The 26,505-nt window shown below is 36.5% G+C and overlaps 1 protein-coding gene across 5 annotated transcripts in view; it reads right to left on the bottom strand.

Annotated features, from left to right (window-relative positions):
* Window positions 1-26,505, bottom strand: part of ROBO2 (roundabout guidance receptor 2) — a 579,902-nt gene that overhangs the window by 539,828 nt on the left and 13,569 nt on the right. Inside the window, exon 1 of one of the 5 annotated variants that reach the window (XM_079922999.1) lies at window positions 21,365-21,624. The exons of the other annotated variants lie outside the window; for them this stretch is intronic. The gene's annotated coding sequence lies outside the window, so the exon portion shown is untranslated. Of the gene's footprint in view, window positions 1-21,364; window positions 21,625-26,505 lie in introns of those variants that run through there. 5 annotated transcript variants of the gene reach the window in all.

A 26,505-nucleotide genomic window follows, 5' to 3' on the forward strand; every position in this document is an offset into this window, starting at 1 on the left:
TTTATTAGTTACTGAAATAAACAGGTACTGTATACCATGTGCCAGGCATTGTGCTAGAGGGAGGGAGTCCCACCCTCAAGGAATTCAGAGTCTTCTGCCCTGGCACTTTGATTAAACCCTTTTCCCACTCTTGGAAGTAGAATATCTGAAGCAGACGTGTCACGTGCTTCCTTGAATGCCGATATTCACAAAACTGACTCAGAATTGTAAAAGTATTAGTCAAAAGCCCACTTCCATAATCCTGGCCTTAAAACTAAAGTAGAAATATAAATGGGTACGAATTCTAGAACATATGGGAATGATTCTATACTTGGATGAGCCACCCACACACTCAAAGACTACCTGTGCCCCACCTCTGGTAAGGCAAAGAATGGCCTTTGATGGATAATAATATGTATGTAAATGTAAGTATTAGTGTGTGTGTGTGTATATATATATACACATATATATGCTTGATATGTATGTATATGTACTCCTTCTCTCTCTCTCTCTCTCTCTCTCTCTCTCTCTCTCTATATATATATATATATATATATGCACATACATACACACACACACATATGTATTATAGAAGAATAACCTAGGGGGCCAGATGTTACTCTGAAGAAAAAAGCCTTGAAAATCTCGAGAAAATTGGAAGGTCCAGTGGATGAAGGAACACAGCTCCAGCTTCCTCTGTGTTAACCACAGTCCTAGCTGATTCCAATCATTTCTCGTCTAACCTTTTACCAATGACCTCTCAGTGTCAAGCCCCTCCCCAGCAATCATTCACCCAAACGGAATCCATAATTGACCAGGCTTGCCAGCAATTTGCACACAAGTGTACCAGAAGTATTTTCTCAATTGTGATTCTATCATTTTAGTTATGTATATAAATCTTATTTCTGCTGCAAGTTTTAACTTAGTATTTTTGCTGCCTGGCATGGTACCCTAGTATATCACATATGTAACAAACATTAACTCATTTTCAGTAATTCTAATATTCAATAACAAAACATTATCAATATAGCTACACTTTGTCAAACTTTTGGCAACAAAGACTCTTTTATTTCATTCTCAGTACAACCTTTGTATAATTATCCTTGTTTTACAGGTGAGAAATCCAAGAATTTAAATAGCTTGTATAGATTCATATCCACAGAACTCAAGATTATCAAAACATAATAGAAAATTTTGTGCCCTATTTTTCAAAAGGCAAGAAGATATATTTTAAATGTGCTGTGTTATTGTGCAGTTTTTGCCCAAGATTTAGGAGACAGTTCATTTATCAGGAAAGAGTCCTGGTTTGTTTAAGTGAGCTGTTTCAGCACCATCTTTGAAGCCCCCCGTCATCAAATCATTTCCTTAAAAACATTAGCATCATCAGTTTTAAATAGTTAACGGGGTTCAGAACATGCTTCCCCCAAATAGGGCACCTTTGTATACTGAATTTTTTAAGCTAAAGGAATTTGAGGAATGGTAGGTGTAAGAACAACTTTGTGACCTTCCCCTGAAACAGTCATAAGACGCTCATGTGACAGGTGACCTCCTTATACCTGGAAGAAAGGAGCATCCTTACCTCCAAAGACTAAGGGACACTGAAAGGAATAAGGAGAAACATAGATGTGAAGGAACAGGCCTTGCTACATTTTCCCCCGTTTACTAAACTTACCTCATACCCTTTGTCCTATCACATTTTCCCAAGACCTTCCCTTCTTCATCAAACCCAGTATAAAGACACTTAGGTTTAACCACTTTTTGGGTTTTCATTTCCTTATGAAGTCTCCTGTGTCATGTAAAACTTAAATAAATGTGTAGCTTTTCTCTTGTTAATCTGTGTTTTATTATGGAAACCCCAGTCAAGAAATTAGAAGGGTAGAAGGAAAAGATATTTGTCCTCCCCTTTAGAGGCCATCACAAAATTTGCACTGATCAGTTTTAGTTTGCTGAAATCTTTAAGGCAAAACTGAAAGCTCATAATTTTGAGTTCTTTTTTGTAGAATAAACACATTCAAAACTCAAAATTTTCCATAAATGCCAAACCTATAGTTTTAATTGAGGCAAATTATTAATGCTTCATATAGATTTTCTGTACATGATACTGAGTTGTATACGATGCAAAGTGCTACATTATTTACATTAGAAAATATAACTAATATTTATTTTTAAAGTTTTATTAATTTTAAGGCAACCCTTCATAAAGATTTCATACAGTTTCATCTTGAAATAATTTATAGGTGGTTGGTGAAATATAGTTTAATTAAGAGAAGAAAGACCACCTTGTCTTCTCTCCAGTTTTACTTGTTCTCTTTACCTTTCAAAATCTCTATCACTTAAAAAAGCAAACTTTAAGCAAAAAAATCCAGAAACACAAATTGTTGTCAGACATTTTTGTACCATATATGTTAAAACATATCCCTTCTGGGCTTCCCTGGTGGCACAGTGGTTAAGAATCTGCCTGCCAATGCAAGGGACATGGGTTCGAGCCCTGGCCTGGGAAGATCCTACATGCGTGGAGCAACTAAGCCCGGGTGCCACAACTACTGAGCCTGAGCTCTAGAGCCCGCAAGCCACAACTACTGAGCCCACGTGCCACAACTACTGAAGCCTGCGGGCCTAGAGCCCGTGCTCCACGACGAGAAGCCACGACAATAAGAAGCCCATGCACCGCAACGAAGAGTAGCCCCCACTCACCACAACTAAAGAAAGCTCGTACACAGCATCGAAGACCCAACACAGCCAAAAATAAATAAATAAATTTATTAAAAAAAAATATCCCTTCTAACATTCCCTAGTGTTTAAGTTCTAAACACTTAAATTAGGTGTGTTTTTAAGAACCAGTCTAATTTAATCCCTAAAAAGTTAAAATGTGTTAATAAGACAAACCAGGAAGCACAAGAAAGCACAATAAAATCAGTACCACAGTGTAGGAGAAAAGAACGTAGAATTTATATATTAGATCTTATGATACAATCAAGAGGAAAATTATGGGGAAAATGTCCTTCTAAATAAAACTGCAAGACAGCAAAATATGCTTGAACTTTTCAAACTGTTTTCAAGCTATTACTATTTCCTGACCTCAGCAAAGTAATTTTAAGTCCCATTAGTGTGCCAGAAGAAATAATAGTAAATAATTAAAGCACCCCTCCTACAGGAAATATGTCGACAATATTTTGGTGTATATATTAACATAAAAATGCAAAACAAAGTTACTTTTTCTGTTAGTTACTCTCATCAGGAGTTTACTGATGAAAGGAAACAGAGATAGGCCCAACCCTGACACAGCGACTACTTTTGGGTACCCCTCCCCTACTCACCTCCAAGTCTTTAACAAATACAAGGACAGGAATCCCAAATCATCTCAAAAGCCTGCCCAGCCTCGGTGAGAGAGGGAAAACATTACTCTTAACTTTAAAATCTTACTGGTGTTCTCAATTTCTTTTATTAGTAAAATTCATCAGTACGTTCATCTGAGGTATTGCTATGTCTACATAAGTGCTCCCAACTGTGGGTCAGTCCGTGGTTGATTGAATCTGTGAATGCAGGACCCCTGGATATGGATGGTCGACTGCACTATGCCATTTTATATAAGGGGCTTGAACATCCCGGATTTTAGTATTCATGAGGGTCCTGGAACCAAACTCCCACAGATACTGAGGGACAACTGCATGGCATTCTATATACTGTACCTTCAGATACAGATATGACCCCCCAAAATTCTCAACTGAAATTAGAAAAGAAAGATATGGCTGCTAATAAACCTGGTTGGTCACTCTATAGCATTATAATGCTAATAAAGAATGCTAACATATAAATTATAATGCTCACATGTAAAGAGATTCACTTTATGTACATTTATTTGTGTGTATTCATACTGACCACAGCAAAGTGACTTCTCCCTTTCTACTTATGATCCATTTTCCATAAGTCAGGTATTAATGTACTCAACTTTCCATTTATGAAAATTTAAGTGATGTGACAGGAGCATAACAACAGAAACCTTTACTTGAGAACAGTGAAAATACAAAGTTGGACATTCTTAAGTCTTTCCTCTCAAGATTGGGTACGGAAAAATATAGTGCTTTAAATATTCATGAAAGAATACTTCCCTTGGTGCAAAAGATTGCTACACTGTCATCTCACCCTGCCCTTAGGGACATTTATGCTGTGCTGAAATAACATTATTTCTTCAAAGGATTGAATTCATTCACCCATTCATCATTTATTTGTTTATTTATAGGTAATGTTCCAGTGACTAATACACTTCACAGCAGGAACAAAAAACAATAAAGGAGATGCTTTCTCCAGGAAGAGTTGCTCTAAAAATTGGACAGAAATACAAAGTTATGAACTCACCAAGGGCGTGACTTTTTTTTTTTAATTGAACTAGCTGTATTAGTTCTTCTTCAATCCTAAAGGAAACATCTGTCAGCGAACCAGCTGAACTAATAAACACCCTAATGTGTTTTAAGAGTATGACTTGATTTGTTCAAAATATAATAAATACAAAGACCCTCTCAGGCATGTAACTAATTGCCTTAGTAAACATCTGCAAGGAAACAAGACACAGAAAACATCATCTGTTTCTAACTACTTCTTTTATGTCCTGGAATTATCATACAGGTGGAAGGGGACATATTTTAAAACTGAACTTTACAGAAAAGAAAGATGAAAGAAAGTAAGTGAGAATGATATTTTGACATTTTAGAGATAGCCTTCACAGGTGTGGAGAACAGAAAATACAATTACATCACATATTAATGTTAGTAAAATAACAGAGCATAAGTGAATATTTATGCCACATCAAAATCTGAATCTGCATTTGTAATTCATCAATGTTCATAGTGCTAGTGATAAAAAAGAAATATTAACATTATCTGTTTCATGCGTTTATACGACATTTTGTACGAATGCATTTGTATGCATTCATTTGCACGAAACAGGATTTTAATTTGTAATGTAAATGTCATACACTTTTGTATTTAGCAATATATCAAAAATGGTTATCAAAAAAGCCACTTTTTAAGATAAAATGTATGATCTAGTTAACGAACTTCATTTACTCCCTTTCTTTGTGTATATTTTCAGGGCACAATCTCCAACTAGGCCTAAAGCCACATGAATCTGCATAATTTCACATTTAAGGAGAACACCACACCCATAGGACAATTCTATCTGTTCACCCTGAGTGTGAGGGTCAAGCTGTGTAGTCCCCAGAAAGTAGCATTAAATAAGACAACTTAATAATGCACCAGGGAGGAAATCACTTAATATTCATGTTGACAGAAGAGAAGATTAATCATGGGGACTTTGTGCTCTCAAAGAGGAATCAAGAAGGCCCTAGGTTCCAGTTCCAGGAAAGTTGATTGCTTTAAAGTAGTTCACAGCAACCCTTTGATGAAATGCTAAGGTTTACTGCAAATTGGCACTGGGTGACAAATGAGAGACCTTCCTTACTTTTACTTCAAATTAATCATATTGTCCCATTGATCTTTGTTTTCTGTAATGTGCTTCTCACAACCTTTTCTCCTTTTTCGTACAGAAAAGCACGCTTTTCAGTGAATTTTAAACAATTATAAGGAATAGTCCCTCTCATATTTACTTCACCCTACAGGTGATTTCAGAAACAGCATGCTTTTTCCTTTTTTTCTCTTAGCAAATAAAAATGTGTCCCTCTCACACTCTGCTCACTTTTTATGACAAAGTAAACATTAGAAAAATAATGGTCAATGTTTACCTGGTATTCAAAATGCTGAGTTAAAAGCATTCAACCTGTTACAGACTATTTTTAATGACAGTGATTAAATATAATTATAACCCTTTTCCCTTGAGCAATTTATTAACCCCCTTTGGATTAAATACTCATTTGCTGTAATTTTTAAAGGGCAATTGTTTTCATATCTATTAAGCATTTTACTCAAAACCTACCTACAAAACCATTCAAAAGCGGCAATATTACAAACATAATAAAGGCTTAGCTGATTCATTTCCTATTCATGTGTTTTAAATGATTTCCCTTTTGACTTCTAGTAATCATTGCATTGAATTAAATCATAATGGCCTTACAGTCCTTCCATGAAAAAATGAGCTTCACTGTTATATTTATAGCAAATAAATATAAATGCAATCCTGAATTTAAATAAAAACAGATTAATGTGGGACACAGACTCGAAGCACACAAACTTTAGGGATGACAAATGTTTATAATCTCTACTACATATTAAACATAAAATACGTTCATTCACAAATATATATGCTGAGTACTTATTACCAGCTGACACTGGGTACACACGAATGAACAAAGCAGAGACACACAGAGATTGCTATCTGGTTGTATATAAGTACATAGCATATAATTTTTTTTTTAATTGTGGAAAATGCTATAAAGAAGGATGTAGTAAAAAGAACCAATTTGGATTATTGGGCAAGAAAGTCTTCTCTAAGTAAGTGACTCTTAAGCAGAGACTTGAAAGATAAATGGAGTTAGCTAAAGTAAGAACTGGAAAAGAACATTCCTGGCAGAGTATCCAACATAAGCAGTCTCTTAAATGGGAATGAATGACCTTGGCATGTTCTAGAAACTGAAATAACACCAATGTGGCTGGAATATATGGTAAGGGAAAGAATAGTGGAATAAAGTTTAAAAAGTAGGTAGTGAGACCAAGATTATGTAGGAACTTATAAGGCCATATCCATGATTACAATCCTATCATAAGTGCAACAGAAAGCATAGAGATATTTTAAACATCTCAGGAAGCTAACATCATCTGGTTCACATTTTCAAAAACTGCCCTGCCTTCTCTAAGACTCCAGGAAACTCTTGGAACAACCCAGATAAGAAATGATGGTGACTTGTGAGTATGGGGAGAAGTAAGCAGATTTGTTATTTATATAGGAGACAAAATCAGCAGAACATAGCTCTGCTTCATGGTAGCAAGGAAACTTTCTTATGTTCAATGCTTTTATCACAGGAAGCTGATGATTTCCTAATTACTTTTTAAATGGCCTAGAAACACGCTGAAACAAGCAGAAAGGCAGCAGTACCTCACAGGAGAGAACATCTAGACATACCACCAACCCCAGGCTTCACCTCAAATGGACTCTTCCAGGGACTCCCCATGCCCCTTGGGCAAGCTGCTTAAGGACCATGTTTTCTAAAACATCATCACTCATTTCCAAGGAGTGAGAGGAGAAACAATGGAAGAGAGAAACCATTTCATTTTTCATTTATGATTTTTGCAACTGGGGGAGAGGTGCTTTTCTTATTTCTAGGCAAAAGGCCTAGGCTATGAAGTCTTAGGTAACTTCACAAGAATTCATTATACAAATATCATAAGGGACATTTACACTAAAACTACTAGTTTTATTTTAATTTCATCTTATTTTAGAATTTACTGATTTTTTTTTTTTTTTTTACTGAATGAACAGCTGTTTCTAAAAAGTAAGTTTTCTAGTCTGGAAACTTGCTCATTAACTGGATTTTACAGAAAAAGAATAACTCTTAGTTTAGAAAGAGATATATGTCACCTTAGAAAGAGAAGATTCTACATAGATTATTTTCTCAGAAGAATACAGATAAATCTGGCGTTTGCTCCTAGAGCAGAGACTGGGAGACAGTAGCAGGTGGGAGACTTTCTTCTCACAGTATAACTTTCTGGAGCTTTCGAAAGATTTACAGTCTGCTATTACTATTAAAAATAAACAAGCAAACAAACAGTAAGAAAACCACCCAGGATTTCTCCCCACTCTGTATCACATCACTCATAAACATTTTGGTTTATGTTCATTCCACCAGCACATCTTTCAAACCTGGCCACATTTCTTTCCATTTCTGCTGAGCCCCTGGTACACCTCTCCACAAAGGCCAAACATGATTCTCCTTGTTTCCACTTTTTTTCCCATCAGAGTCTATCCTCTACACCACAGCGAAAGATACCTCTCTAAAATACAGACAAATTATTCTACTTGTGTGCTTAAAACCATCCAAGGGATTTTCTTTATATTTAAAATAAAATCTAGACTCCTCACCAGGATCTACAATAACCTACGTAACCAATCCATTGTCTTCTCTACCTTCTTTTTGTACCACCTTGTCCCCTTTGCTGACAACTCTCTAGGTACATCAGCCGTAGTGGGTTGACTAGCATCCCCAAAAATTCACGGCCACCCATAACCCCAAGATGTGACCTTATTGGGAATAGGGTCATTGCAGAAGTAATTAAGGTAAGAATGAAGATATGGTCATACTGGATTACAATGGTCTCTAAATCCAATGAGAATATCCTTATAAGAGATAGAAAAAGACACACAGAGATGTAAGAGACAAGTCCATGTAAAGATGGAGGCAGAGACTGGAGTTATGCTGCTATAAACCAAGAAATATGTGGAGCCACCAGGAGCTGGAAGAGGTAAGGAACATGTATTAGTTTCCTAGGGCAGTCATATTAAAGTATCACAAATGGGGTGGTGTAAATAACAGAAACATATTATCTAATAGTTCTGGAAGCTAAAAGTCCAAATCCAAGATGGCCGTAGGATGATTCCTTCTGAGGGCTATAAAAAAAGAATCTGTTCCTGCCCCCTCTCCTAGCTTCTGGCGGTTTGCTGGCAATCTTTGGCATTCCTTGGCTTGTAAATTACCCCAATCTCAGCCTTCATCTTCATATGGATTCTCCTTGTATCTCTGTGTCCAAGTTTCCCCTTTTTATAAGGACATTAGTCCTATTGGATACGGGCCACCTTAATGACCTCATTTTAATTTAACTATCTCTGTAAAGACCCTATATCCAAAACAGATCACATTCTGAGGTACTGAGACTTAGAATTTTGACAAATCTTTTTGGAGGTCACAATTCAATCCATATCAGAAGGATTCTTCCTACACTTTGATTTTGGACTTCCAGCCTCCAGAACTATGAGACGATGAGTTTTCTTTGTTCACTTGTTCGTTTTCCAGACATTTTTCCGATGCTACTATCAAAAGCCAAGATTTCTATTATTTGTAAGCCAGGAAGTTTGTGGTTATTTGTCACATCAACCCTAGGAAGCGAATACACCAGTTTCCTCTCTGGTTCTTTTTTTGTTTGTTTGTTTGTTTGTTTGTTTGTTTGTGGTATGCGGGCCTCTCACTGCCGTGGCCTCTCCCGTTGCAGAGCACAGGCTCCGGACGCGCAGGCTCAGCGGCCATGGCTCACGGGCCCAGCCGCTCCGCGGCATGTGGGATCCTCCCGGACCGGGGCACAAACCCGTGTCCCCTGCATCGGCAGGCGGACTCTCAACCACTGCGCCACCAGGGAAGCCCTCCTCTCTGGTTCTTTAACACAGCAAGTTCTTTTCCACTTTAGGGGTTTGCATGGGCCCTTCTCTCTCCTGGAATGCTTTTCCTGCAGATCTTTGTAAGGCTGGCCCTTATCCTGGTCTTAGCTCAAACATTTCCTCCTAAGAAGACTTCTCCTGATGACTCTACCTAAGAATGCCTGGCCCGCCTGGCACAGTCATAACACTAAACTGTATCCTCACAACATCAATTTGTCTTTTAAAATTATCTAGCAACTGGTTTGATTCCTTGCACTTTGTCTCTCTCCACCTCAAGGACTCCAGCCTGTCAGCTCTAGAGGAGCAGGCCTTGGTCTATGCTTACCACTATAATCTCAGTGCCTGAAAGAGGTTTCAATGCCTATTTGCTAAATTAATTAATGAGAAAATAAGAAAGTCATTCAATCCAACCTCTTCCAGACATTTTGACCAAGGGTTTAAATAGCCCATGGCTGGATAAGCAAAGTACTAGAAGTCAATGACACACAAGAAAAAAATATTCCATTTTAACAGTATAATTCTATTAGTATATTATTTTTTTCCCCACATTGAACCAACATACCTTTCAGGAAAATTCCCACCTACTGCTCCTAACTCCAACTTTACCCCTTTGTGTTAAATATAATGAGACTAGTCATTTTCCCATGTGATAACAGATATTTAAAGATAACTGTGATCCCAATCAACTGCTTTTTCTGGCAAAGCAACATCATTCTTTCAACCATTTCTCATATCATGTTTTAAAACCCACCTCAATCCTCCTCCTGTCTCCTAAGTGATCTCCTTACATTAATTCCAATTTGTCTATTTCTGTCTTAAAATTTAGCACTTTCGTATGTGGTCTAAGAACACACGCTAGAGTACAAGGATCACCCCTTTTATTTTAAGTCAAAGATCAACAAACTTTTTTTAAAGAGCAGGACAGTTAATATTTTCAGGTTTGTGAGTCATACCCTGTCTGTCACAGCAACTTAACTCTGCCTTTGTAGTAGGAAAGTAGCCATGGACTGTGTGTGAATAAATGAGCACGGCCAGGTTCCAGTGAAACTATTTGTGGACAAGAAAATCAGATTGAATAAAATGTTCACCTATCATGAAATATTATTCTGCTTTTGATTTTTAGTCAACTATTTCAAAATGTAAAAAAAAAGAAATATAGTACTTTGTGGGTCACACAAAAACAGGTGGCAGACTGAATTTGGCCCACAGGCTGCAGGGAGCCCATGTCTATTTCAGATCATGTGTTCTATAATGAAGCCTAGGAAAACAGTAGCATGTGGGACTGGGCTGCCAGTACTGTGCAACTACATTGAATTTAATTGTTCACAAAATCACTGAAGTCTTAATGCACATGGTCTACTTCCAATTCCACCTTCTCTCATGCTGTTTCGATGCCATTCATCCTCTCCTACAAATGAATAATGTGCTTGAATTATGTTTTCAAGATATGTTTTTCTTTAGAGTGAATATTAAATGGGGCTGTTAAGTGACTGGTTGGTAGGAGGTTTTGGATATTAGCAATGGAAAAAAATGATTATGCTTTAATGTGTACAATGTTCGTTTAAACAAAGATTATTCTCAATAGGGTGATTTGTTTATTCTCATTTTAAAAAGTCAAAACAGAATGGCTTCTATTGCTTCCCTTGGGAAATGATGGCACAGCAGAAGGAAACATCTTTGCAAATGCTGTCTTAATTTTATTCTTTGTTTCCAACACATAAGACTGACAGCTTTCTCTCACCACAAAAATATGTTTTCTCATATCAAATTAAGGTTCACACCCTTAGCATAAATATCAACCAAGAAGCCTGTGCATTCTCAGTGGTGAGAGGGAAGTGGAACTTCAAAAATAAGACAGGCCGTTCCCTCTAATTATGACTTTAAAACAACAAAGGCTAATGGTGTCTCTTTGGAAATTTTTGCAAATATACACTTGTAATTATTTTGAGAACAACTAAAAAGGTTCCAAGAACAAAAAAAAAAGAAAAAGAAAAAAAGCACAAAGAGAAACAAATAGAGCAGTTTTAGACATGATTGTTTAGAGTTGAAGAATAGATCTTAAAGTGGTCTACTGTGTACGAATTAGTGTTGATGATTTTAAAAATCAATATATGAAGTTGTCATCAATAAAATGAAAAAGAAAAAAAGTGTTTTGAAGCATCATCTACATCCTCTTTAAAAACTGAGCTACTCTGGTAACTGTGAATGGAAACATGACATGTAGGATTAATTCCCAGGAATTTCATACCAACAGCAGTCTTGATTTTCTCACGTACTTCCTACTAAAGGTATGTATCCTCTGAGGCTAATGATAATATGTCAGTAAAGAACAGATGCCCTTCATCAAACACTTTATGAAAAGAAGGAACAAATACTCAAATCAGCACTGGCTCTGTGCCAAGCATGGCGCTAGTTGGTTTTCATGTGTCATCTCAGTTAACATTCGCATAACGATCCCATGACATCTTCCCCAACCTTTTGTCTGTTACCCATATCCAACTCAAAAGCTGTTTATGGTAGATACATATATACTCATTCTTTTCAGTTTGGTATATATGAATAAAATTCCTGCTTTTTTGTACTCACAGTTGTCCTCTGGCTTAACTTTTGATAAATAAAGATGATAATGAAAATACTGAGTACAAATAGCAAAAAAAAAAAAAGTTTGAGAGAGCAGAACTGAGACTTACTGAGTATACCATTCAACTGATAGGAGCACTAACGCCCACCACACTGGGAATGACCCCATGAGCTGTGTATGTTTGAAGGGACTCTGGCTTCAGTCAGTATGATTCGCAAAGGGAATGATGGCTTTGGTTAAACCATTACTACAACTTTGGTGGTCACGAAAAATGAACTAGAGACAATTCTTGAAATCTTTGGAAAACTTGCTAAGGCCTACCAACAACTACAAACTGTTTTGTAATTTTGTTTTGGGGTATGCATTATGTTGTATGAGTGGGGGAGGAGGGAAGAGGGTCTTTTTCTTAAAATGATATTTAATCCAAAAGCAAATGAAGAGTCTAAAATTTGCTAACCTGAACATGAGTGTTCATTTTAAAACTTACTGCAAGTCTACTAAAGATTTGTGTGTTTTATTTTGAGTAAACATGTGGATAATGCGGATAACTGTTCTATGTTTTAATACAATCTTGCAATACTCAGCACTAAGTAAACATTCCTTAAAAATTCTTTAGGTTGCTTGTTTGTACTATCAAAAACTATTAAAAAATAAAAACAATCATCCCCCTAAAATGTAGATAAATTATGTAATTGAAATATGGACATCTTTAACATTAACGTATACATCACTATATAATAAGGACTATGTATACATTAAAATAAGTTAATGTATACACAGACCTTATTATATAGAGTATATTATATATGTATACATTAACTTATTTTGCCCACTCTTAGTCCTTTAGTTTATTGTATACACATCGTTTATGTGTATACAAAAAAAAGCCATAGGGTGAATGGCTAAGGTTATTTTTTAAATTGACATGCTATTAATATACATGAGAAATTATGTAGATTATTATTAACAGAGGAACCTATGGAACAAAGAGCTGATTTTGAAAAGATTTTTTCCACCTGCAGTTAATATTGTCAGAATTATTATTGCCAAATGTCTTTTGACATCTAATATCATAGCTATGCATTTAAATTTTAAAGTTTATGATAAATACGAATAACTTTCAAGTCATTAGAATATAAAAACAATCTTTATTTTTCTCAATATGAAGATAGTTATAAAACTACTAGTAAGATCAAGAAGGTGGCCTCTTCAAAATTATTTCAATTTTTTTACTATGTCATTTCCCATAGGTGTTCCTATCTTAGTAAATGTACACTTAGTAAAAGTGTTATTGTGCTATTATCAATTACCAAATTGATGATGATGAGACATAATCCTCCCTTCTCAAAAAGGAACAGACCTATTCTAGGCCATTTTTACAGACATTTTTTAAAAAGCCATGATTATACAAGAATCTTCCTTTGTAATAAGAAATAGCTTCAGCTTCATTGCCAACAAAATCTTAGGAGAATGCCAATTACGCCAATTTTGCAAAAACAGATGTATGGTGATTCTGTGATATGGACTAGTTTCACACGAGGGACAGAGGCCAAACCATTCATCTCAATTTACTTAGGACCCAAGGCTTAATTTGAACTCTGACCTCAGAGTGGAAAGGTCATCTGTATATCCAATAGTGCACAAGGCACTATTTTCAAAGAGAAACATATATATTTACCTTCACATTCCATTAATTTTTCAATTAATTATGCAGTGACATTATCTTATTATTTTAATTGTATCTTAAAATTAATCAATTCTAAATGTCTAAAATTTGGATCATTACTAAGGTAACAAAGTGTTTAATCAATACTATGGATGATGGCCATTGATTGAAACTCCTCATTTAAGGTGCTCTCAATCTTGATCACCGATGGTCAAATGACACCTGACTAAAGATTGCTAAGAATCTTGTTACTCACTGACTTTAATGGAATTTTGAAAATAGGTCATAGGAATGACAGGTAATTGGGATTAAATGAAAATACAAAGGGAAACAATGAGCTATATTTCACAATTAATTTTGAAGAAAGTTTTTGTTTGGTCATTCATTTCTTATAATGAAAGAGAGTAAGTGTATTTCCATAAAAATGAGTTGCAACTTTTGTTGACCAATCTATACATACTAAGAATGCAACTATTTCTAATAGCCGATTAAAATCATCTTCTCTTCAACATGTGATTTATTGCCCTACTCCTTCCCAGGGAGCTTCTGAGAATTAGTGAGACAATAGCCAAGCGCTTGAAGCTCCTTAGGGAAAGACTGTGATGATATTATTAAACACTATTGTTATTATTATTATTTTATATGCAGTTCTTGCAAAAATTTTTTTCCTAAATTAATGTAGTGGCCTTGATTAAGCTAGACCCACCCTGCATTTAAATCATTGAATAAAAATACTCTGTGAGTACCCCTGCCTCCCAAATCTGGGAGATACATAATTCTGGTCACTTTCCAGAAAACTATTTCTTGCCTGAAGCATTAATGCTATCAAGACTTCCATATCCCCCTGGTGGTCATCAAACTAACAGAAAAATGGGAAATGAGAACATCAAGGAATCATTATTGAAAATATTTTATCATAGAAAATAATTCACCCTCCATTTTCCCTCAGGAAAAAAAAGAAAAATATTTGAATGAAAAAGCACAAATTATTATTACATAAATTGTGATATTTCTGATTCAAGTAGTTAAACATCACAATTTTTTAAACTGTTACAAACTTCTGCACTTCTTCCTCTAGAATAATATGTGTTTTTATTATATTTTGAAATATCATTAGTATTCAACTATTTATTTTATTAAAATATGTATAATATAAAATTGCAACTTACATAAATATATTTTTACTACAAATTTTTCATATGCTTGGACTTTGTTTTACAAACTCTTATAAACTAATCTTTATATTGTACTTTAATCTTCTTTCTTTGAAAGGAATAAACTGACATAATTTAATATATTTGCTTTTTAAGGTAATTTTTTTTTATTTTGGTTGACGCCACACAGCTTGTGGGATCTTAGTTCCCCAACCAGGGATTGAAACCGGCTGTTGGCAGTGAAAGCACGGAGTCCTAACCACTGAACTGCCAGAGGATTCCCTTAAGGTAATTTTTTAAGTAAAGTCAACTCTTTACAACCAAAACTATGAAAATTAATGAAAAAAAATGAAACATAAAACATGAAAATTTCATGAGAGGAAAGCTTAACAACAGTAATATAAGCACATTAATTTTTCTGCAGACTTTTAAATTAACATGAAGAAAACAGATTTTCCTTCCATCCAGGTAAGTAAACTAACAATTACAATACAAAGTGTACATTATGAATATTCTTAAATGATAAATTGGATTTAACCACACAGATATAGATAGGAGATAGCCCAAATTCAGAATACGTAAGTTGTGTATATTCAGGAAAATATTGTGATGAATAGATCATTTTGAATTTGCACACACCATTGATGAATTCAGCAAAACCAAGGGAAAAGAGTAGCTTTTGCTTAGTCTAGAACAAGTAAGGACAAAGAAGACTTAAATGAAGTGGACCATTTTAATTTAATTCAACTGAACACTTTATAAATGTACAGTTCTCTGCTACCCACAACAAGCGATAGCAAGTAAGGTGGAAACAGCTCCTGACATGAAGTAGCCTAACATAAGTGTGACTCATAAAGCTTATACATAAATTATTACAATTCAAGTAAAATAAGATGCAATCCAGGGAGATGAAGAAAGAGTCATGGGAGTTGATGGGACAGGAGATCCTGTCAATCATTATTTGCATCCCTCATTGCAGCATAATTGAAACTTATTTTATTTATATATTTCTTTAGTTGTTTTGACCAAACTCCTAGGTATCTCTCTAACTCATCCCCTCATCGTCCATTTTGCTCCAGTCTCACCGACTGACTTCCAGTTCCTCAGCAACCTCTTCCTGTGTTATTCCTTACCACCTTCTCACTGTCCATACTGGATGAGTGTGAAGAATCATTAAGAGAGCTTTTAGAAAACTGACACCCAGCCTCCTGTCCCAGCCTTTTTAATGTAACTGGTCTGGGGTGAGGGCTTGGCGATGCTTCTAGCTAACTCTTAGTCTGGACTCAGCCCAAGGTATCCCCCTCAGAATCCTTAGCTCAACCCTCCCCGCAAGAATGGTTTGGGTCATTATGCTTTCATAGCCTCCTGAGGCCACCTCCAGCTAACAACTAACCACAGCTAACAGCTAACTGCACTCTATAGTACTCCGATTTACCACTGGACCTCTTCTACCAGCCTGGAAATGCCCCTAGGAGCAAAACTACGCTCCAGTGTCTTCTCAGTGTCTTCCCATTGTCTTAGGATAAAGTTTAGAACCCTTATCCATATAATCTGCACCATTAAACCCAGCCTTCTTCTACTTTTCCTTGGCTTGCAATTTCCCCCTCTACTTTTCTTCTAGGTTTTCAAAGGTGACAGGTTTCCCCCTCCCACCCTCTTCAGGACCTTCTCTCAGTCTGAAATGTTCTTCCCAGATCCCACCCCTCACGTGACTATCTTTAATCCCACAGTCCTCAGCATAAATATAACTTCCCCAAAAGCCTCCAGGCCCAACAAACTAAATTTTGTAGATGTTTTGTAGCTTAAACTGAAAGCTCAGCACCCGATTCCAAGCACCCAGCACAATGCAATTGCTCAGTAAATATTTTCTGAGAGAACTAATGAAAAAATGTGCATCTGCACCATCATCTAAACTAGTAATAATAGTCATAAACTTGGAAATAGCTAAGCAAGATGCAATTTTTTTAAAATAACAATTTATCCCTAAGTGCCATATCCCACAGACCCATTGTTTTCCTTTATTTTTTCAAGAGTATTAACAATATCACTTGAGGTCTTCACTAGCCCTAAGAGGAGTTACAGATTCATTCTCAGGGATGTTATGGAACAGAGGGCAGGATGTACCAGATAGCACACAATTTGTCTTTTTAAATTACAATAACAAGGTCACTGTGGATATTACTTACATTTGGTTGGAACTTTCAGGTAACTAAATATTAGAGTATTGTAGTTTTAATTTTCATGAACTTTGTCTCAAGGCAACTGAATAAACCTAGTTTGCTATTAAGCTAAAAGCATCTATAAAAGCATCTATGCTCAAAGGTTTTTATTCACATTCTATTCACATGATATTTGAAAACTTAACAAAAGACATTAAAGACATTTCTTACCCCAATATTTTAATAGAGTTTTCTTAATAGCAAATTTGTAATTATTCCTTTTTCTGATGGTAAAAACAACACACACACACACACACACACACACACACACACATAATGACAAAATTCAATCATAATCCCAATCCAAGTTCATATTAAACAGAAACACTATAAAATTCAAAGCAAGAAAGGATGGCTTGCATGCCAGTAACTAATTCACATGTATGTTAAGACAAAACGATAGAAGTGCCAAAGCCTTTCAACTTGGTTGTATAAATTTTTAACTACACTGTAAGTATATCTGTATATGTGTGCATGCATGCATTTGTGTGTATATGTGTGCACATATGCGCATGTCTATATACGCATATATTACATATATACTTGTACATGTATATTCCTTAATCTACAAAACACATTGTGTGTGTTATGGATTATGATTATGGCTTCAATTCAACCATTTTATGTTAGAAATATTAAGCAATATATTTGAAAAAAAGTTATTTTTATGTTATTGTATCTACAATCCTTAATGTAATTGCCAAAGAAATGTATATCTTGTATCTAAGCTTTGAGTTACCTATATATTTAGAGCTGTGAAAATTACACTCAATATACTATATATTTTTTTCCTATATGCTCAGTTCCCAGTATTTCAGTCTTTAATTTTTCAAACTGCCCATATAATTTCAAGAAATGAAAGACTGCTAGTTTCTCACAATCCAAAATAAAATTTTACACAGTTCTCAAGTGTTCTGGTGAATAAAAGTACATCTTGAATTAAGATATTAATAATAAGCTAGAGGATCTTTCATTTACAAATATACACCTTTACTTTTATTGGCTAATCCGAGTGAATCTCATCAAACAAAATTAGGTCTTCATAAGCTCTACCAAATTTACTAAATACAACCTCCTTTGAAAAAAGTAAGGGGGAGAATGTGTTTTTACACAAATGAATAGAGAAAGGATGACTTCATCAAAGAGAGTCTTAGCTACATTACAGAAAAGAGCTGGGAAACAGTAGTAGGTCTTTGTGGCCATTCTCTGTCTTATTCTGAGTACTTTATCTTGCCAGAACTTGTTTAGACTGAGTGTGGCTTCACAAACTTGTTACTCACATATTTCAGGCCTTCCTGTGATCTAATGTTTTCTCTCTGAAGGAAACTTTCCTCTTATTGTGAGATAAATACCTACAAAATATGTCCTAAATCCTCTCCCAAAAGATATTATTAGTACTGTGCACTCATTTATAAGGACAGTTCAACCACTCTATTTACTTCTTTTTTATTTAATGCATTCACGCTACTTAAAATGGCTGGGTTATAACAATCACCATTTTGCCAAACCAAGTTCACCTCACAAACCTTCTTTTGGTTAACTTGACCCTACTTTTAAAACTTGAAATTAGAGGGGGAAAAAGTAAAAAATGATCTGGCAGTTATATAAATTTATAGAAATAAATTGATTGGTATTGGGTATAATAAAGTTACCCTACTGGTTTTGATTAGTTCCTCGGGGTACAAAAATGTAGTTTAGTTATATTTATATTACACAAGTTATAGTCCAAACCGATTTATATTAGGTTTCATTTGAATATATTGTACTTAAATGAGCTCTCCATATATATATATTTGGAGAATTCTTTATAAGCGTTACATGGAATGGAAATTGAAGGTACTGAGAAATATCGTGATAGGATAACAGGTTAGGAGATCACAATGAAGAGAATAAAAAGTAGAATGAGCCTAGTGTATTTTCTTTTGCAGCATCTATATTTCTATTCCAGATTTATTATGAGACCTTCTATAGTTCTAGTCATTTATGTATGCCCCAAATGAGTCAACTGTATTTTCTTTTACAGCATCTATATTTCTATTCTAGATTCACTATGAGACTTTCTATAGTTCTAGTCATTTATATACACCCTGTCAGCAAACTCGTCCCTCCTGAGTTCACAGACTATTATGAGAATGAAAGTCCCTTCATCAATACAATATGCAATTTACTGGCCTAATAACACCACCAGGAGAATGAATTTTACGCAGAGACCCCCTAACACCAAGAGCATCTTTTTCAATATTATATGCTCTGTGTTACAGAATGATGAATACTACATCATACTACTACAAAAGTGTTTGATGTTAATGGGAAGAGGCCAAGGAAGTTGGATAACAGAGAAAAATCTAAAAAAAAAAAAAAAATCAAACTATAAAAGTAGCATACAATCATACAAGGGTGAGTTCCAGGTGAATACTTTTTTGTATGTTATTTCTAAATATTAATGACTGCCTCTCTATCCTGTACCATACCTCCAAATTTAACATGTAGGTACTTAATTATTGGGACTCTTATCTCATTATTGATATATTACACTTTTAACAGATATAGATAGATAGATAGACAGATATAGATATAAAACACATACATATTGATGAAACTGTACAGAGTTAGCCTCTTTCCATCACTGGTTGCAGATGTTATGGCACAATGCCCATATGCTTTCAAATGTTAGCTATGATATGGCCCCATAGCATGACAGTAACATAAAATTGAAAAAATAAAGCCAATTTGTAACTCTAGGAATTGGCCCTCATCACCTCACCGTCCATCTTATTTTTTACTTTTAAATTACTGAGATACTGGATCCATCCTATTTCTATCTATCACCCTTTTACATCAGGAACGACAAATACAGAGAATTCTATGGACTGGGGGAAAGGAGCCAGCACATAATTGTACAGCAAGCATAGAATCTCACTTATACAACCTCCCAGCCCTTTATCGTCCAGCCGAGTAGTTAATTAACTACCACATTGGTACAGGGAATATACTTAGTTTGAAGAGCCACTGTCCAGACTTGCTACACTCCATGCAATACTTTCCTCTTTTACTGGAAGAAAGCTAGATCCTTGACTTCAACAGGAAGTTTTATTCTTGAACATTTGGGGTCAGGTGCCATAAACCACCTATATAAACCACATAAACCACCATATAACCTCTATTGGCTTCTGCATAACATGCTGTCTATAAAGGACAAATTTAATTCATCTAACATTGAGCCCTACTTTGTACAATTCAGCAGGTATAAAATGGACATGCAAACATGGGCCTTGCTATATACTGACAAGCAGTAGAGATTTCTTGGAAAGCTTCGTGAATCTCTTCTTGATTTTGAAGATGCTATATTCTCTATATAAATGGAACTACAAATTTTTAATTGAAAGCATGTACATAGGAGTTGATGTCATACCTCTAAATTACTCGCAAATCTAAAGCTGAATTCAAATTTACACCAGCCCAAAACAGTAGAGCGTGAAGAAATCACACCTAGCAAAAGAACTACCAACTTTTCAACTTTAGAGGAGCAGCAAAAAAGGATATGAAGAAAAATATTTCTTGTTTAATCTGAAAGACAATTAAAACAAATAGAATTGGAGGTGTCTTAATTCTGACTCACCTTCTCAAATTCCCAATTTGAACTTAAACTTCTAAAAATACTTTCTCCTGAACTTTCTTTCTTTCCTTTGTTCTCCCACCGCCAGTCCAATTCTGTCAAATCTACCTCAATAGTTTTTTAATCCATTTCACATACACTGACAATATAGTTTGTTTCATATCTCCTGACAATTTGTTTATGCCTTCACCATTTTAGCCTTAAAGGGCTTTCTCTGCCTTTGGTCTTTGCACCTTTAACACCACCCTCATAGAGGTCACATATTGCATTTTTTTTTTTATTTTTTATTTTTTTGCGGTACGTGGGCCTCTCACTGTTGTGGCCTCTCCCGCTGCGGAGCACAGGCTCCGGACGCGCAGGCTCAGCGGCCATGGCTCACGGGCCCAACCGCTCCGCGGCAAGTGGGATCTTCCCGGACCGGGGCACGAACCCGTGTCCCCTGCATCGGCAGGCGGACTCTCAACCATTGCGCCACCAGGGAAGCCCATATTGCATTTTTGAACAACATTAACCAACCTTAAAACCTCTAGGTGAGTTTTTCATTGCCTTCCTTCCATGACTGAGCCTTTCTCAAGAAACTCTCCAACACCATTTCCCAGTGAGGAATCTCCTCTCTGCACCTATACTTCAACCAGAAACACCATATCAAGTAATCTCATGCCTTAAATACCTTCCGCCCTATCCCCGAGCTCCACAACCGCTTGTTCGCAACACTCCTTTTCTTTCTAAGACTCTGCTCAAGTTACCTGACAGGTGTGAAGCTGTCACCTGCAAAGCCCATTAGGTTCCCGGGGGAAAATAAGATAGAATCTAGGCGATAAGACAAGGTCTAACCTCTTCCTTGATGCGTAGCCTAGTCTCACTTGCTCATAGGGTGCCCCGTGCAGAGGTCTTGCCTCAAGGCCTCCAGACCAGAGTTCCTCCTGAGAAACTGCTGCGCTGACACCTCAGCTCGGGGACCGTGCGCAGAAGCCACGCACAACACTCAATCCAAGATGGCGGCGGCGAGCCGTGCGCAGAGACGCTGCGCCATCTGGAGGCTGAGCAGAGCAGCTGCGACTTCCCCGAGAGAACCAGGCCCCGCCTCACGCCGGCAGGTGGGATCGCTATAAAGCAGCCCCGCCCACGGCCTGTCAGTAGAGCTGTGTACTCTAGAGCGAGAGCCCGCCTCTCCAGTCTCTGATCAAAGAATAAAGCTTTACTTTGCTTCTGAACTACTGGCATGAGCAACACCAGGCAGGAGGACCCTTGCTGGGGACCGATTTGGGAGAATCAGTAAGGAAGCTTTCTCTTTCTCTAGGCAGCCTTGCATGGGGTTCTCAGCGCAATGTACAAATACCTCAACTGCAGCAGGACTTGAGGGCAGTGACAGTATTTAAGTCGGCGCTTGGGATCTAAAGAGCTCAATCCACTGCACATAGTAGGTGCACTCTGAACACGTGCTGAAAGGATGGATGAAGAGTGATGAAGTGGGAGAAATAATATGGGCAGTGTGTGTGGGGGGTTCATTTTCTGGCTCCATCTGCGTCTTGCCCCATCCCACCACATTCTTTCTTCTACTCCTCTAAAGAAAAAGCAATGATTTATATTCTACAGCAAACTATAACCCTTAGGCCAAAGCTGGCCCACCCCTTGTTTTTCTATGACCTGTGGGTAAGAATTTTTTTTTTTTTTTCATTTCTAAACCATAGGGAAAAAACCATAGGGGAAAAAAACCATAGTCAAAAGAAAAATGTTATTTTGTGAGATGAAAAAATTATTTAAAAAATTAAAAATTCTGTGTCTGTGAATAAAGTTTTACTGGAACAAAACTCTGCCATTCATTTGCATATTGTCTATGGCCACCTTCTCCATTCAAAAGGCAGAGTTGAGTAGTTGTGACAAAGGATGCCTTATGGCCAGCAAAGCCAGAAATAGTCACTACCTGGCTCTTGAAGTTCTAAGGCACCCCAGTTCACAGCATCATGCTCCCTTTCTTAGCACAGGTACCAGAAGACTGTTAGATCAGGATGGCGTTGATCAGCCTTGGCAGTCAACTCTGCATTCTTTCTGTTCTCTTGGGCTTATCATTAATGATATAAAATAATCACCAAGCTCAGGTACTAGCTTGTATATGATGCCTATCAAACAACTGAAAATGTCTGAAACCAAGAAAGGTGATTTTTAAAACCAATGACAGGATATTGTTCTGCCCCCTCCAAATAATTTATTCAAAATATTGAGACCAGAGGAAAAACACAAAAAAAGAATGCCAACTCATGAAGCCAATCTTACACAGTATTTTCCACTCCTGCTATCATCTTGCAGTTCTCTACAGAACAGAGACTATCAAGTATTTCACATTTCTCTTAAACTGTATAGCCCCAAAGGGTGCATGTCTAATAAGACCTCACTAATTTGAAAGTAGATTATGTTCTGGATCCTGCTCAGCCAATGAGTCTGATTACAATTCTTGTCTATTTACATAGTGGACTCATTGTTTATTATCCTTCCTTTGAAATACGATGCAACTTCGCATTAAGCATCTCCTATCATTAAATCAACAAAAATGTTAAAATATGAGTGTTTTCTCCCTGAGCATAACTCATTGCTTCCAAGTTTTTCTGATTTAGTTATGAAAAGTGGTTGGTGAAATACTTTAAACGTGGTTACATTTTGCCAATCTTTCCCCTCAATATTTGAAAAAGTTTAATGGGATCCATCTCAATACTGTTTCTCATCTCTATAGGTCAGGATATACAGAGGCAATAAGTACATCCTTCTCTAGTTTTAAGTGGACAGACATCTTCCAAAAGAATCTGTCTTTGTTACTCACTCCTGCTTCTATTCTGCCAATATCTCTCTCCCACACTCATGTTCTGGCAATGAAGTGCAAAATGAAAGAAGTATTTCAACTGCACTTAAGCCACGCTCACTGAAAGAGAATCTCCACAGTCAGTGATGCAATACTCCCTAAATGGGCACTATAATCCCCTGACCTTTAAAACTGGGACATAACACTCCTAATCTGAATCGCATTTTCTCCTGGTCTCCACTCCCATATTTATCCCCTGGGCCCTTTCAGTTTTATTGCTTTGCTGGCTTCTCTCTCTAGTTAGATATCTAGGTTTCTGATTATTTCCCTGAAGAATTATTTTACATTTATATATGGAATAAGGCATTAGTTCATAATCTGCTAACAATTTTTGCTGCCTAAAGTTTCCTAAATCATTTCTATGTTCATTAGGGGGTATGGGTAGCTGGTGGGGGAAGAAGTTACCGATAGCTTTCTAATGTTGAAATATGTCAATTTCTTTATCATTTTGTCCTCTCCTTTATGTCACTAATAAAGATGTTAAATCAGACCTCACTCAAAGCTGATCTCTAGACATCACCCACCAAGTCGTTACATTTTTATCTCTGATTGCCCTTGGGTATTACCACCTCTTAACAAGATATTTCACTTCCAGAGAGTCACAAACAGGTTACAGGAGGCATCATGCCGAGTTCTTTAAATGTTGTTTGTTCTCATATTCAGACTCCAGTGAAGCCTTTTTAATGAACATGAGTACATATTGAAGAGCCAGACTAAGCTGCTACATCAAAAATAAATGTAAAATGAACAGAAGAATTAGAATAATTTTAAAAGAACACTGAGGCTTGGCTTAAATTACCATCTAAATAATAACAGCCTGGATGACATTAGAATCATGCTGAAAAACAGTATGAAGAAGCACCACCTTACATTTTCTAGTTGCCTACACAGGGCACCAAAACCAGAAGCTTTTCTATCTATGCACCTCAGATGATAGGCAAGCTTTCTAAACCTTACACAACTTTATTTGAACTGTGCCATGTACTCAATGCAATCAAAATATATAAAGAGAGGTCATAGGGATGGATTATAATGATAACATCCCAAATCCCTTATGCTAAACTAGCCTATAGATATAAACATATATATGTATATATATATATGTATACATATATATATATATACGTATCAATATATAAGAACTTCTTTGTAAATCATTGACTGCCCCTTATATCCAAGTGTTCACGGGAAACAAACACCTGCCACCCTTAACATTTTCTCATTAGATGTTTCTCTAAAATCTCAAGTGTATTGTAATTAGTTTCTTTATCAAACAAACAAAAACGTGATTTTGATGCTGTGAAATAGATCGGTGTAGACAACATTTTGAATATAATCACTTAACATCATGCTTTTAGTTTGATGGTCATCATAAAACATTGCCAAAATATAAGAATGGCTAACTGATTTTCCTATAAGCGTTCATTTGGGACATTTTTACCATTTCAGTTGTATCTGACAATAGCCACTATTAACAGTTCATGAAACACTATTTTTTTTAACGACTACTGGTGGTATTGAAAATTTAGCAACTTCTTTTTCAAAAGCATTGACAATATATAAGATCTAATTTGCAAAAGAGCCAAAGTAGTATGAAGACCTTTCCTGTCTGCCTTCCCCCCCCCCCTTAAAAACAGAAGGTATTAATCACTGGATTTCAAAGGCAGCTGACTGATGCTATTCACTGAGTAGGGCATTCTCACTAATGTGGCCCCATGAATAACTCTCAAGGCTTTTATTAGGGCTGAGTGGACTTCTTAGCAGCACAGCCTCCCTTTAGCAACCCTCTTCCCCTCGGGCTCCAAAAGGATTATAGATAGCAGCTGAAAGAAAGCATCATTGGTAAAAACAAAAGTGTTTAAAGGGGAAAAAAATGGGAGCAAAGTGGACATATTGGAGACAAGTCATGATTCATGGCCTGTACTGTGTTCCGCCTCTCTTTTTCTTATTCAATACACTCTTTAGTTTTACTGCTGGATAAGAGGGGACCAGACCAGTGCACTTCTCCTAGCAACCAATATCAGACAGCAAAGAAGCCATGTCATCTGCTCAAAGGGAAAACGGAAGAATTTGGGGTCATACAAAGCCAGACACATGTTCTTTTGCATCTGATCCCAAATTGATTATCAAAAAGGATTCAGTAAATGCTAAATAATTCTGTTTTATGTGAATGTTAACAATCCATAGAACTAAATATCAGCTTGTCCGCTTGCTATATAGCAGAGTTTCAAATGCTGGTCCGATTCATTTCGTTCAAATGTTCCGTTTTTCACTTTTCCAACACCCCCTCACTCCTCATTGTTCATAGAGACTGCCTCTCCCAGGTATATCCTTGCACTTCCTGGACTATTTCAAATGCAAAGGTCACACATAAACTCCTGTAACACCCCAAGTTCAGAAAGCTTTGAATGGCACCCTGAGAAAGATAGACTATAAAAGCAATTGCCTAGTTGTCTTATTTGCATGCCATGCTTAGTTGCTGCTTAGAAAGATAAAAACCACTTTCTGAAAAGAAAAGTTACACGAACTTGGAATTTAAATTTAACATGATGAGACGCTTTTACTGAGCAGCTCAAAAATCTGGGGAGTTTCATAAGATCCAACTGGTGAACATCACAGGTGTTACAGTTTAACAGAAAAGTACAATAATAATTCATAGCCCAGGAAATGTTCTTCATAAAATAACAGTTGTCTGATGGATTGTGAGTAGAGGGCAGGTATCAAACAACTCAGAAGTTTATTCATATCTTACAGTCATGTGTGTATGGGGCAGGGGGGGATAAGAGGTATGTCTGCCCAAAATCTGTACCCAAAGGTGTACATATTTTTCCCATTCTTTATTCTTTCATTTTGTATTACAAGCTCGCATTATCCAGGCTTTCAAATCACAAAGGCGAATTGAAACACTTAAAGACTTTTGTACTTAGCTGCAGAATCACCTACAAGTTTTCAGGATAGCCAGTGAGGAACTCCCCTGTGAACTCTGTTAGCACTTTCTTTTCTGATGAAGTTATTCAACAGCATTTGTGAGAAGAAAAGGAGGCTGCAAACCTCAACTGAATAACAGCTTGAAGATTTGTGAGTACAGGGCTCAGGTACCATGGAAATACATTTTCATTGT

The sequence above is a fragment of the Stenella coeruleoalba genome (genome assembly GCF_951394435.1).
Source record: "Stenella coeruleoalba genome assembly, chromosome: 5".
NCBI classification, from domain to species: Eukaryota; Metazoa; Chordata; class Mammalia; order Artiodactyla; family Delphinidae; genus Stenella; species Stenella coeruleoalba.